Raw genomic sequence first — 12,709 nt, 5'->3', positions numbered from 1 at the left:
TTTCTCAAAAGTAGCCATTTTGTTAAATAACAAGCGTTTGTGCCCTGTGCATGTATGTATTGTTTGTTATAGATGCCCAAAAGGGAGGACATCCTGCAGTAGTGTGTGTAGGGTGCAGATCTGTCTGCCCATACAGTTCAAGCTATGTGTGGGTTGCATTACTGTTGTAAGTATTTTACAAACACGTGGCAGTCTTTCTTCAATGTAAAGTCAAGCAACCACATCACAACAAAACATTATTGTATCGCACCTGTACAAATCTGAATCATCTCCTCACTTTTCAAAAAACAGAATTCGAATACAGAGCATGAATACAGGCTTTTCCACCTCAAACCTAATACTATGACTTCTAAAATGTTGTCCAGAGGTTAAATCAATTCACCCATGGGACTCGGCTACCTATTGCAACATTATCAATGCACCTACTTCCCAACATCTGAGAAGTATGTACACTTAGCTAACTAGCTACTCTCTACCACCTTCAGCGTGAATAGAAAATGCACAAACTCACTTTACAAATCAGCTGGGACATAGAGACAGGGTTACATCCCTAAATACAAATGCATGGATATCGATTAATGAAAAGCGGTGGGTTAATATATAGAGATGGCACAGCCGGACCGGGAAGGGGAGCAAAGGGGCAATTGCCCACCAAGCTGGCTGAACTATTGCTCCCTGGGCCAGAGGTGCAAATTGCAAAAAATAAAATAAAAAGAGAAAATCCCTAAAATTCCAGCATGTCTAGAATGAGCTGAGTTTTAAAAGGCTTACTGGCTTCTGTGCAGATCTAGTCCAGCAATCATCTTGATTTGAGCAATGTTGCAGGTGTGCCTGGGTGGCCTCCACATGTGGGCCTCCACAGTGAGATGGAAATAAGCTTAGGCCACAGGCACATGTTCATATTGCACATTGGCTACATATGCATTTAAATGATGTCACTGTGCACCATAAACCTTTGGTCTATTGCAATTCACAGCCACTTACCTTCTTGCCAATGAAGTTAGACTCCATATCTTATAAGAGTGTTTCCTTGCTTTGATTCCGTATGACTGCTTCTGCTCTGTCCTGATGAGATTCTTGAGCACTTGTGCGTTCATTACGAAAAAGAGTTTAGTAGCACCCTGGAAAATAACCATGAATATTACAAGTGTGGCAGCTTGTGGAACTCACTTTTGGGCACAGTTGAATAACATGCACAGATTGATGTAACAGTCAGGTATTACTTATTAGTAGAATAATAGCATCACTGGTCATATTTTATGCACATAATGGTCAATATTGTCCCTTTTAAGCATTTCCTGTGAACGGCCGTAAGAATGTGGGCATCCGAGATGCCATCCTGTTCACTCCTTTCCATGGCCCTTTCTAAAAACATTGTGTTCTGAAGGAAAGTGCCTCTGCTTCCCTGAAAACATATTATAGATCATACTTCCTGCCTCTCATCACCATATCCCAGGATGACACCCCTCACTGTTACCTCTGCTTCCAAGAATTTATATATGCAGCAAACATTACAAGAAAGTGCAACATGTCAGCATAATTAATGTCAAGTAAACTCAGTGTCCTTTGCTGTGCTGTCCATGGGCAGACCCCATAGCTACAATTACCATCAAGTTCCAGACCACAACTTCTTGTCCTGTCTTCCATAATATGAATGGCAAATAAATGTGATCTAACATGTATTTGTGAACCAGGGTATTGGAGGGCAGTGAGTTACAAGCAATTAGTCAATAGGGCCAAAGGAAAGTGGTTGCATGCCAGGTAAGGGAAGGGAAGTGAGTGAAGAGTAAAGGGATGGCACAAAAGGGTATGAAACTTAATTGGAAGTAAGCAGAGGATGAAGGGCAATCAAGGATGTGCTGCAGTGGAAGAACACCAGAGGGTGATGTGTATGGAAATCTAGCGGTACCAGCCGGCATTGCACGGGTCTATAGCTAGCATGCATGGGGGGGACTGCTATAGTCATGTGTATGCTTTATTGTGCCATAACTTCCTATTTTAGAAAAATCGCAAAATCGTCAATCTCCCGAAATTGCCTATACTGATAGTACAGGGCCGGACCCCTCTCCACCCCTGTGAAGGGTGAATAGGTGGGGTTGGTCAAATTCCACTTCCGCCAGTACACCCCAGACTAGTATGACGACCTTGTGTCCTGACATCCTATTTTTGGAAAGGTTGCAAAATTGTCAATCACCCGGACCCTGGACTGTACAGAGCGAATGGGTGGGGTTAGTCAGATTTTACCATCGCCAGTACACCCTGGACTGGTATGCTGACCTCATGCCAACATTTCAGCTCACCAACTGTTGTGGGGCTGGAGCCAACAATCCCAAAATCTGCAATCTCCCGAAACTGCCCATACTGATAGCACAGGGCCAGATCCTGATTGTACAGGGGGAATGGGTGGGGTTGATTACATTTCACTTCCTCCAGTACACCCCAGACTGGTATGCAGATCTTGGGCCAATATTTCTGCCTACCAACTATTATGGGGCTGGAGCCAACCACGAACATACAAACACACTTTCACAAATATTTATATAGATAAGGATGAGAAAAGCACCTCGCTTTTCTTAACCTAACAAGGATATACCTGCCTGTCAAACTAAGACTAAAGGAAAACACTCGAACATCAAAAGGTATCTGTCCCTCACACATGTAATTGCAACAAAATTATACAGGTATCATATGGACATTCAAACTCAACAAAAAAAACAGTTATATTCAAACATACACTTTGTAACCATGTATCCTTGTACCCTTGTAACCAAGGTTGGCTTCCCTTCCCCAGGATTAATGCAGGGTTTTTCAAACCAAAAGTTCCAAACCAAAAGTTCCAAATAAGAAAGTTATTTTCAATAGCCAGGTTCTGCTCCAAATGCAACACAAAGTTCTTTTCACCCCACGAGTCTTTCATTTGGCACTGGGATTGTCATATTGTTAAACAATGACAGAACCAGACGCTGAGGAAGTCGCAGTCTCTGCAGTTTACTCTCTCCCAACGTGCTCCACTAACCAGCAGTCTTTCTACAGCCTCCATTCAACCCTGTGTAGGAGGACCTACATAAGACACCAGCCAGCTGCGGAGCCAGTCGCTGAGGGAGTCGCAGTCTCTGCAGTCCCTGACAGGCCTGATAGCCAGATGGCAGATACAGCATGAACTAACGCCCAGCGCGAGCATTAACATCATCATGCAGAAGGCCTGACCGAAAAAAGATCGATGAGAAGCGCTCAAGGCATGCCTATAAGGCAAGGGTCCACTCTGGAGTACCCTCGCCTGCTTTCCTCTCCAACAACATCTACGGAGAAATCAAGGAGTCAGGCAGCTGGACTCCTGCCTTTGCAACTGTCCGTGGGGCAGAAATCTCTGACCTTAAGATTTCAAGACCCTAAACCCGCTGACACAACCAAAAAACAGCATCAGGAGAGACTGAGGCCCGATGCCCCTTCCAGCCCACTGGGCATCCACAGGACAGCCTCAGTGCTGCCAATTACCTCACATAAGCACCTTTACCCTCTCCCTTCATCCATCCCCGTCACGTGTGCGTCCCCTCCTCCGCCACCTGAAGGGCTGACGGAGCTGGGTTCTGCCCGGGGGAGGCAGAAGGGGGGTCAGAGAGCACGAGTGGGTCACGGGAGAAAGATTCACCTCCATTGCGCCCAGACCCGCTTACCTTGGAGAAGGACGATGCCACAGGGATCCAGCCGCCAAGTGGAAGCTGCGCTGCGTTGTTGGAGCCCTTGCCTGCCACCCGTAAAGGGCGTGCAGCCTCCCCGAGCCATCGGGAGAAACCAGGCTCTCCCCTGCATCAAGAACTCTCCGCCGAAGGAACAAAGATGACGCCCTCCAAGCGGGTGGTCACTGCTGCACTGATCCACGCCAGCCCAGACGACTGTGCAGTGAGCCCCCAACTGGCTGAAGTGGTTATTGCAGCCAGCGCCACTGAAACGAAATCTTCAATGGGGCAAAATTCAGCAACTCTCAAGAAAGCCGCTCAGGAGGACAAATGGATTGATCTTGAATGCAATAAAGAAAATACCCAGCCTCCTCTTACAACCAATAACTCCAATTCTTTGGCCAAGAACAAAGATACACCAAACCTCAAACAAAAGTTTAGCAAGAAAAACAACAAAAACACTAAGAAAAAAAGCCCAGAGAGACCACACACGCCACAAAATGAGCAAGTACAATCTCAACTATCGACCATGGACAACATAAAATCTGACAACCTTCGGGAGCAGGTAGAAAAAGGAAAAGAAAGAAAAAAAGTAGAAACAAAAGTTCACAAGAAACCAAGGAAACCAACAATTGTAAAAAAAAAACACTACTCACAAACCCTTACAAAGCAACTAATTGAAAGACTTCTTTAAAAAACAGAGCAAGAGGAAATATGCCCTCTTAGAACTGTCAGACGCAGAGATGCTTGAAGCAAATCAAGACCCTCCTCCTCCCCTCAAGACCCGCAAAACAGGCTACGCCCCCCGGAATCTGGGCCGGCGACCGACGCAAATGACTAAAGCACCTTTCGTCAACCTAACCGCAACGACCCTCAAAATTGCTTTGTGGAACACATGCGGCTACAGACATCTGATGACCACGGGAGACATGGACCTTGGCCAGTTCAACCTAATCGCCTTACAGGAATTGTGGCTGTGTGAAAAACCACACCTAGACGGTTTTGACATCGCCTTCAAACCAGCCGCTGGCCTACTATTGGCAGTACGCGTGGGCAGCAGCATTGAAATTCAGGAAACAATATCAGCTATAATCCACCACCTTGTGGTAAGAACCAGCTGGGTGCACTACGACCGGTCCTCAGCAAAAAAATTGACCACCCGACTGGCAATAATAAAGACCTACTGGAACCCACAGGCGATTAAGGAGAAAACTTTCCTGAAACTGAAAAAGCAATGGACTCCATCTACGTAGAAAACAACATCGCACATATCATCATCTGCGGCGACCTCAACACTAAATGCAAGCCAAACATATCCGCAGACCAGCAGCCGAGACAAATAACCGCATTAGATAACAGAGGCACGCTATGGAACAACCTGATGACCTTGCGTGGTTTCCACAACATCAACCTGGCCCTCCCAGACCAAGGCAGGCCCCCCACATGGGAGAGAACCAATCTAACGGGAACAATAGACTACATCTTTGTCACAGACGCTATAATGAAATTAATAACAATGTTCGAAGTAATCCGAACCGATGCAAGTAATCACAACCTTCTGCAAGCTACATGGAATTCTATCTCAACAACCAAAGTATCAACGAAGGAAAACATAGAATGCACCACTCAGGGCGACCGTATGAGAATAACTGCTGCGAGAGTTGAACAACTTACCAAGAACTACCAGCTCAAACTCGACGCCACAGACAGCGCAACAGCGGAAGCCGATTACCAGCCCCTCTTAAGCCCCTTCAAAGCCAAACCACGGCAAGACAATGGACATCGCAATACTGACGCCCATCAGTACGACAAACAGGTGGTTTCCAAATGTTCTGCCTTAAGGAAACTTAAAACAAGAGCGACAAACCTCAAATCTCCGGCCCTCCAATTTGAACTAATGATTGAAACAAAAAAATACAAAGCATGGTTAAAACATCACTGTGCACTTCTTTACCAAAACGACTCAGAAGATATATTAAGAAAAGCAGCGACAGAAACACCAGGGAATTATGGGCCCTTATGAAATCGCCAGCTGACCAGAGAGAAACCGTCCCGTCAAACGGGGTAAGCGAGGATCGATGGAAAGAACACTTTGAGTCACTATTTCAAGCTCCAGTAACTTCTGCAGCTACATCTCTGGATGCCTTTGACACCTCATGGGCAGACGTCTCCAACACAGAGAACATAACTACAATCATCAGCAAATTGAAAGCCTTGAAAGCACGAGGTCCTGATGGAGTTACCAACATCGACCTTAAAAACTTTCTGACAAAATGGGCCCCATTCATCAGCCTAGTCTTCAACAGATGCGCAAGCTCTAGATCGATTCCCAGATCATGGACTACTGCAACAGATTCAATCCACGTAACTATCGCCCAATAGTGGACACTATCAGCAAGATTTTCAGAATGCTCCTCCCAAACAGATTCCAACTCTGGGCATTATCAGCACCCTGTGCAGACCCACTTCAAGCAGGCTTTAAAAAAAACTCAGCGACAACAGTCAACATAATGCTGCTAAGCATTATCAAAAACAAAACTCTAGCAAGCTCCTCCAGAATGTGCCTGGTGTTTATAGATCTAACCCAAGCTTTCGACCTGGTCGACAGAGTGCAGTTATGGTATAAACTTCACTCCTGGAACTGCCCAACTAACATCCTCGCTCCCATCAGAGCCCTCCACACGTCTACTATTATGAGAGTACAATCAAACAGAAATGGTCTACTCTCATCAGAAATGCAAACCCGCAGAGGTGTTAAGCAGGGCTGCCCTCTTGCTCCAGCCCTGTTTGTCGCCTTTTTGGGGGATTACAAAGACGAGCGCCCTAAAACCAGAGCCTTCCCCCCAAAAAAATAGGGGGAACACTCATACCGCACTCATGTATGCTGACGACATAACATTGATAGACCAGACGCAGATTGGCCTCCAAAGACAGCTAAACACCTCTTAGAGTACATTAACAAAGCAAACCTGGTGATAAACAAAACCAAGACAAAGATTCTGATTCTGGAGAAAAATGTGAAAAGATCAAAAAACTTCAAATGGAATCTGGAAAAGGTGCAGATCGAAACAGTGCCTAACTTCAAATATCTTGACGTAATCATGGACAGCTCACCAACGGAAGCAAGCATGCAAAAGCACCTCTGGGCGAAAACATGATCCTTAACAACTCAGGCACACATGCTCGAAAAGAAATTCGGTCGATTCTCCCTAATCCCAACGTTAAAATTCTATAAGGCAAAAGTCGGCCCAGCCTTAATGTACGGTGGTGAAGCAATGCCAACAATTCCAAACTCACTTTGGCTAAAAATAGAAAGCTTCTTTTGGAGAACGGTGCTAAATCTACCCCAATCTACCTCAATGGCAACAATCAGGAGCGAACTGGGCCTGACTTCACTCAAAGCCACAGTGACCTTTAACAGCATCTCACTTTTCAGAAAAACGAGACTCCCTGATGGGCCGCCACTATACAAAATGGTTGACACAGAAAGGAAATCGGAAAGATGCAGCATATTAACAAAATGGGCAACCCAAATCAACCAACAGCTCAGTCAAATCGCCTGCTCCCAAGAGGAACTAATCAGAAAACCCTGCAAAATTAAAAGGAAGCTAGCGCAGCTAGACTGGATTGACACTTCAGAAATAGCAAACAAAAACAAACTTCTGATGCACTTGCCAGCTAAGCAAATGAAATTGAATGAACCGCCACAATACCTCAAAAGATTCCCAAACAGACCCCTTCGCCAAACTTTCCTAAGAGCACGACTAAATTTGCTCCACACTAATGAAATTCTCCACATCAGAGGCCAGTCGGACTCCAACACATGCAGACTGTGCAAAGAAAGCAACAAAATTGAAACCGTACGCCACCTTCTAATGAACTGTACAAAAATCTAAGAAATCAGGAAAGCATACCTCCGCCCAGTCACAGCCGAGTACAGAATACAAGAAGAGGAGGCATGGTGGCCCAGACTAATGAGCGGCTCCAAAACTTCCATGACAATAGCAGCAGCAAAGATTCTCCAAACAGCTTTAGAAGAATGCAAGACCCACTCACAACCAGAGAAAGAGAACCGGCTTCCCATTAATGAATAAAGAGCGAAGAAGATCAGTCGGCCCAACTTTCTTGGCAAATCTATTAAAATAGATATACACAAGTAAAAAAAAATGATTTATCACTCAAAATGATTGTCCAACGTTTCCACAAGCTCTAAACCAAAAAGACACATGCAGTCAGACATTCAATACAACTAATTTTTGAAGAACAACCACTTTCACAGTTTTTCTTCATACACAATAATGTCTTGTCAGGATGGTTTTATCACAGTTCATCATAATGCATTATTTGAACTTGCCACTTTCTTTCCACCACAACCTTCAACCATACTGCAGTACTTTAATTATCTACTTCCTGGTCCACTAACCTGCCAGGACTAACCACTAATAATCCCTTGCCTGGTATAATCACCTGCCAGGATAAAACACCTGGCACTATTATAAATTCTCTGTGGTGAGGCTTGCGCTTTCCATACCAAGATCCTCCCTCAATGTGGAAAATGAATCAAAGAAAACTGCTTCTTGAAAAAGTCTTTCACTTTAAATGACACCATTGGGGTTCACAACCTCTTTCATAAGAGTGTATTACACATTGACACTATTTGTTCCACTGGTTTGTTTGCCACATCCAATGCAGGTTATTTGCCTCTCCCCTTTATGATTTCTACAAGGAGGGCTTCTCTCCTGCCACCTTTGAATTTCTTCTACACCACCAATTAAAAGCCGGTAATGTCTCTTGTTCAGATTTCTCTCTTTAGGAAAGCTGTATCCCCTTTTATTTATAACTGCCCCCCTTTGGCTTAGACAATACTGGTTATTTTCCTTTTCAAGTAATCTTCCTCTTTGTAGATTACATTCATCTTGTTCAAACATTGCCCCCTCTTTACTTTGGCAATGGTGGTTACAATATTTCCCCACTCGGTCTCTCTCAATTTGAGTGTTGCACCAAAAATACTTTAATTCATTAGTTTGGTATTCAAAATGATTATTGGCAGCCAGCGGTCTATTGCAGAATGCTCCAGTATAACCTAATAAAGGCCAACTCACCAGTCTTTCCCTGCACTTCTGTTCATCCCACTGCTGCTGGTACTTCTATCGTCGGGCCTGGGCATCTGACAGCTGCGGTCACACTCCCTTGGCCCATGACTTCTACACAGGGAGCCTACCTCACTCCTCGCATACTCCAGTGAACGCCAACCACCGGAGTAGGACACCAGAACAGGAGAGCTTCTCTCTCCTGCGGGACAGCCAGTAACAGCACCGCTTCCTGCTTGCCGTCCTGTGCAGTTCAGAGTTTCCACTTCTATTACTCTGTCGGCACCGCGTATTGCTTCAGACACAGCAGCATCTCTGGCATCTTGTTTTCTCTGCTTCTGCTGGTCCGATTGCTGCTGTCTACTTCTAATGGCGTGCACCTCGAGGGGATTTAACTATTTTAAAAAATCCTGCTCAGGTGTGGGGTATATGAAACACTGTACTGCATACTACAGTTCTGCACGTCTGAGCCCCTTTTCCTTGTCCAAGTACCTATAGCATTATGGGACTTGAAGCCCCTAATATTCTTGTTCCTTTCAACACCAAAGGCTTCAATTTTACAATAGGACATTAAGCCCGTGGTATCATTAGGGAAGTTGGTTAGAGGGTTCTCCCAATTCCCCTGACCTGAGTCCCCTCCCATGTGATCCTCCCTCAGAACACCATCCCCATGATCAGGATCTGGAAATGTCTGCCCTTTCCCATGCCACACGAGAAGGTTCATGGGCCAGGGTCTTTGGGATGATCACCTCAGAATCATTGCATACCCTTCCCCCATGCCACCGGTTTTCACAGCCTATACTGGGAATCATCAAAGGAAATCAACATTAGCATGTTCTTTTCCCTTACGATGTTCAACCAAAAAGCAACATGACTGTAAATCCAAAAACCAGCACAAAACTCTGGCATTGGTATCTTAAACTCAACCACTTAAGGGGAGCATGATCGGTAACCAGGCAAAATGTTCTACCTGTCAGATACTATTTTAAATAAGTTATAGTCCATTTAATGGCTAGGTCTTCAAGTTCGAAAGTGGCATAATTCTTCTCTCGTGGAAACAGTTTCCTGCTAATGTAAATAATGCAATGTTCTATAGCATCATGGATTTGGGCCATACAGCCCCAAGACCAGGAAGTGACACATCTATTTGTAGGATAAATGGTCTATTGAAGTCTTCCACCTTCACTGCATAAGATATGTTTTCATTTATCAAAACATGCTTGGTCTTCTGGGCACCATTCAACTTTTTGAGGTTCTGCATTTCCAAGCTTTTCTGTGAGAAGGGTAGTGATGGAACCGAAGTTAGAGATGAATCGTCTATAATAACCCACCAGTCCCAAAAAGGATCATAGTTCTTTCTTAGTCTTGGGAACCTGAGTTTCATCGACTGCTCTAACTTTTTTACTTTGTTGTTGAACTAATCCATTCCCCACAAAGAAGCCTAGATATTTTACTGCAAATCTAGAAAGATGATACTTCTTCGGATTGGCAGTAAATCCAATATTCCTTAGGGGCTGGGTCACCATGTATAAATGTGGCATATGATCTGGCCATGAATTACTATGAATGATGATACCATCAATATAGGCATCACAAAATGAAATGTATGGTCTAAGAACTTGGTCCATTAGTCTTTGGAAGGTAGCTGGGGCTGAAAAAAAGCCTATCGGAGTAGAGAAGGCTGTCTTTGGTTTGTCTATGGGGTTAACAGGTACTTGCCAATATCCTTTTGTTAAATCAATGGTAGAAAGATTCACTGCATTGCCCAGCCTGTCAATAAAATTATCTATCCTGGGCATGGAGCAGCTATAATACTTGATAATGCTCCATTAACCTTTCTGAAGTCAATACAAAACCTCCATGAATTATCAGGTTTTGCAACCAGCACAATAGGGTAAGACCAAGGGATTTGAGAGGGTTTGATAATATCCACTCTTAACATAGCCTCTAGCTCTTCTTGAAAAATCTGTTTTTTACTCTCAGGGATTCTATAAGGTTACTTATTTGTATTTTTATTTGTTTTATTTGTATAGCGCATCCGGGCCCGTGGTCATCTGGGCGATACTGTAGTTGAAGTGGTTACATAAATTACAATAATGAACAGTTCTTAGTGTTACATGCGTATGTATACACAGTTATATAGTTGCCAATTTACAGAAATGCAATATACATAAAATATATACAGTAGTAAGGTTGTATATTTGCATTATTAATAATCTACCCCAGAGGAGTATGAATATGGTGATATATCCCTTTAACTCTACCTGGTTCAGCTCTAAATACATCAGGGAACTGTTATAGAAGGTCTGTCAGGTCGCAAATAGTGAGTGAAAATTGGACTGGGGTGAGCTTCTGCTTTGCATTATGCTTCTTCTGCAATTATCTATTTGCTGCACCAGGTGGCAACGGCACGGATAGATACACAGTAGGATACGGTACAAAGGGCTGGCTGGTGAGTGCCTTTTTGGCTGCAGAGCTGCTTCAGCCATGAAATAGAACATTCAGTGTCCTGTGACCTGGCTGACACACTGTGAGCTCAGCTAATCATAGGGCAGGGCCCTGAGGCAAGGTGGATGTCCTGGGGGACATTCTAGAGCTATTCCAGCACTCAAACCCCTCACAGCTCTTGGAATCCGTACCCAAGCTGTCATGCTGAGAAAGGGAACTCTGAGAGAATGCTTCTTTGGGGGAGGGAACTTTACCTCTCCGATCAGCAGCCTGCCAGTGTAGTTGCTAATTTCGTGCAGAACTTTTGGGTCCTGTACTTCAAGGTCTGTTTGATTGTGGTCTGGCCTCTGTGAGGCTCCCCACGGCCGAAGGAAAGGGCCTGCATGATGGTGACCCTTAGATTAACTTTCTAGAAGGTGGGGTCTGCAAACCAGCTTTGAGTGGATTTAGGATTTCATGTCTTGCACAATTCAGTTACATAAAGAGGGCCAGGGCTGTGCTTTCAGACTGCCGATGCAAAGGTGCTTATTTTCGTGCTGCTTTCCAGATTTTCCAAACCAGTGCAACTAAATTGGTTTCATTTTCTCATGACCTAGGCGGCTAGGCCTCGTTTTGGAAATGGGGGGGGCGTCTAGATTGTCTTCAAACTGATTTAACCAAGCAGATATGTTATTGAACAATTACAGCATTCAGGATTTAAGAAGGGTTCTTATTTTACATGTTGGATGATCTCTCTAAACGTACTGTGTTGTTTGCTTTGTGTCCAGTCCATGGAAACGTTAGCCTGCTTGGTAAGGTGCTCCATGGGATGTGTCATGTTTACACGTCTAAAATGTAATATATACCTCCTAACATTTTGTACTGTAAACAGGCGACACAGCCTTCCTTTGAGACACGAGTGCCACTGTAGGAAGATTTTTTGAAGTCCATTAAGTCCACCTATTTATTTATTTTTGGCTGGGTTGATAGGCGGGAAGAGTTTTGTTTGTACTAATGGTGAAATCAATGCTGCATTGCCTATTTATTTTTCAAACTTGTATGTAGCGCTGGGTCATGTAAAAAGTGTGCACTCCCTCTGATTTAATGTAGTGATGTGGTCTTTAAGGACAGTTTTCCGGGGTTAGGTGGGACACAGGGTGCGTGCGTGAAACCTCATTCAACTAGCATGTACGCAATGCTCCAGCTGACATTGCAGTTATGGATTTTAAAATCTTCCTTTTTCTCCGCCTGGACACTGTTTTCTTCTGATTCTAATTGTTTGTCAACCTGTTGACCACCATTCTTACATTTCTGCAGTGCCCTTCCATTTTGAAACAAAATTCATGATTGTTCCCTCCTTTTTTGTTGGAAACAAATTGATTAGATTCCAGATAATTCCTTGACCCTGTTTTTTCTTGTTTTAACTACCAGTCAATCGTTCGCATTCATAAATGCTGTGGATAGCTTTGACAGTCTAGTCAGATGGGTATGTAGAATACGGTTCAATGCAGCTGT

General features: G+C 44.1%; 1 long non-coding RNA gene across 1 annotated transcript in view; it reads right to left on the bottom strand.

The window, feature by feature from the left end:
• Positions 1 to 12,709, bottom strand: part of LOC138528765 (uncharacterized) — a 790,960-nt gene that overhangs the window by 517,885 nt on the left and 260,366 nt on the right. The window contains exon 2 of the long non-coding RNA XR_011284235.1: positions 985 to 1,121. This is a non-coding gene — a long non-coding RNA (uncharacterized lncRNA). The remainder of the gene's footprint in view (positions 1 to 984; positions 1,122 to 12,709) is intronic.

Source organism: Ambystoma mexicanum, chromosome 7q, assembly GCF_040938575.1.
Source record: "Ambystoma mexicanum isolate Mex_15411 chromosome 7q, UKY_AmexF1_1, whole genome shotgun sequence".
In the NCBI taxonomy this organism is placed as follows: Eukaryota; Metazoa; Chordata; class Amphibia; order Caudata; family Ambystomatidae; genus Ambystoma; species Ambystoma mexicanum.
This window is presented reverse-complemented; position numbering and strand designations above follow the sequence as displayed.